Source organism: Macadamia integrifolia, chromosome 4 (assembly GCF_013358625.1).
Source record: "Macadamia integrifolia cultivar HAES 741 chromosome 4, SCU_Mint_v3, whole genome shotgun sequence".
NCBI lineage: Eukaryota > Viridiplantae > Streptophyta > Magnoliopsida > Proteales > Proteaceae > Macadamia > Macadamia integrifolia.
The window spans coordinates 33,293,798-33,296,485 of record NC_056560.1 but is presented as its reverse complement, the minus strand read 5'-3'; the positions used below and the strand labels follow the sequence as shown (position 1 = coordinate 33,296,485).

At 38.9% G+C, this 2,688-nt stretch overlaps 1 non-coding gene across 1 annotated transcript; it reads left to right on the top strand.

The window, feature by feature from the left end:
• The first annotated feature begins 2,241 nt into the window (after positions 1-2,241).
• LOC122077705 lies at positions 2,242-2,348 on the top strand. Its single transcript, XR_006139942.1, has one exon. It is a non-coding gene; the product is annotated as a small nucleolar RNA R71 (small nucleolar RNA).
• Positions 2,349-2,688: the final 340 nt, after the last annotated feature.

Genomic DNA, 2,688 nt, shown 5'->3' with positions numbered 1-2,688 from the left:
GCTTCCATCATCACTGGGTTTGCTCTTCTTTGGGGTTCCGTGGATGGTTTGGAATCCTCCATAAGATGTATATGATGTTATACAATAGAAGGACTTATACCCTTGACATCAGCCATGGTCCAACCTAGGGCTTCCTTATTATCTTTTAAAAATTTAAGTAACCCCTCTTCCTAGCTAGAAGTCAAATTTGAAAAAATTATTACAGGAAGAGTCTGGTCAAGCCCTAAGAAAGCATACCTCAAATTAGATGGCAACTCCTTAAGATCTAGCTAAGGGGGCTCAATTATGGAAGGTTTGGGAATGGAATTGGAAAGGGGTCCTAAGGGCTCCACAAGTGTGTGAATACTCAAGACTTCAGAATAGAAATTTTCACTATCATCATCCAACTCATCCATACACTCTTAGAATTCTGAATCAAAATTAATATCAAAGTTGGTAATTAAATCATCAAAATAATCCAGAAAATCCTCAATCATGTTAATCTCTTCTTCCATATGTGGTTGCTTGCCTATCCTAAACATGTTAAACTCAATAGTTTGGTTACCAAAAGATAATCTTAGGAAACCACTTCTGGTAGTTGATTAATGCATTACTGGTAGCCAAGAATGGTCTTCCTAGAATTATTGGGATCTCATCCTTGGTTGAGAAGGGCTTGGTATCTAACACAATGAAATCAACAGGAAAAATAAATTCCCCCACCTTTAGTAAAACATCCTCAACCATCCCTTTAGGAATTTTAACAGACCTATCTGCCAACTGAAGAGTAGTTCCAGTGGCTTTCAATTCTCTCAATCCAAGTTGCTCGTACACATGGTAAGGTAAAAGATTCACACTTGCGCCAAGGTCAAGTAAGGCATACTCAATGTAGGTATTGCCTAAGACACAAGATATGGTAGGGCTCCCTGGATCCTTATACTTGGCGGCTATAGGCTGAGTAATTATGGAACTAATGTTACCTGCCAAGAATGCCTTTTTGGGCACACTAGTGATACGTTTATGAGTACACAAATCTTTTAGTACCTTTGCATAGGCAGGGATCTGGGATATGGCATCCAAAAAGTGGATGTTCACTTCTACCTTTTTTAAGACTTCTAAAATTTTATCCATAGACGCAGTCTTCCTTTTGTTTACCAAGCGATTAGGAAATAGGACAGGATGAACATAAGGACTGTTAGGGATTTGCCCCTATTCAGAAGAATCATTTTTGGTTTCCTCAACCAAATTATCTTTAGTTCCAGAAAAATCTTTAGGTTCATCAGACGAACCTGAAACAAGAGGCACACTTGCGTCCTCAACTGAAGGAGAGTTAACATGAGTAATAGATGAGGAAGATTTAAGAATGCTCTGTTGGTACTCTCTACCACTCCTAAGGGCATAAACAACATTATATTGGTTAGAGGGCCCTTGTTAGGTTTGACCTTGTACTATATTCAGTGGTACATTAGTTGATGTTTGTGAACTAACAGGCTGATGATGCCTAGGGTTAGGCTCTGGTTGACTGGGTAAAGTTCCTTTCTCCCTCTCACGCATAATTGAGACAACTTGAGTGAGTTCTCTCATAAGATTTTGATGACTTGTCATGAGGAGGTCCATATTTTTTTCTAAGTCACTTATTCTACTTGCCTCTCCAGTATTGGTAAACCCAGGAGGTTGCTGATAAGATGATAGGAGAGGGGCCCTAGGAAAACTAGCCTGAGGTCCTACATTTGACCTAGGAAAAGTATTTTGAAAAAAAGATTATTGTGCAAAGGGAGGCCTTTGGAGTCTAGGTTGACCTTGATTATGGAAATTGGAAGGCCCTACTTGGTTGCCCTGATTCCAAGAGAAATTTGGGTGATTTCTCCATTCTGGATTGTGGGTATTACTATATGGATTATTCTGGTATAATGCATTAACACTAACATTAAAAGTGAAGGGGACTGGCACTAAGCACAAATCTTAACCAAATTGACTGATGATGGCTCTCTAGGAACAATAGCCTCAATTCTCTTGATTAGGATATCCAAATGGGCTTCCTTGGCTACTATCCCATCTATAAAATATCCTTTTCCTCCTATAGTTCTTTCACTCTCTTGGGTTGATTCCCACTCATGAGTTTTTTCAGCTAAGTCAAGTAAGAATTCCCATGCCTTTCCTTCATCTGTAAATGATGTGAATCCCTCAGGGTACATAGATGCTATCATTTGTTTAGTCGGATAATTAATATCCTCATAAATTATTTGACATAAATGCCATAGGTCTAAGCCATGGTGAGGGCATTCTTGGAGTAGATCCTTGAATCTCTCTATAAGTTTGGAAAATAACTCACTAGGCTTTTGCCTAAACTGAAGGATATCACTTCTAAGCTTATTGGTCTTATGAGTTGGGAAAAACTTCTTAAGGAAGACAACTGTGAACTGTTCCCATGAGGTTATGGAATTTGTGGTCTTTCAATGCAAAAGTGATAAACCTAAGCTTAACAGCATCATCAGAAAGCTGTTGGATCTTAATTAGAACACATACCTCTTCAAATTCTCTTAGAAATAGGTATGCATCCTCAGAGGTCAACCCATGGAAGTGGGGCAACATAGTGATGTAATGAGATTTGAGTTCAAAATTATTGCCCTGGGCTTGTGGTAGAACTATGCAGGAAGGTTGTGCTGTTCTAATAGGGTAGAACCTATCTTTCAAAGATTTAGGTGAAGGGTT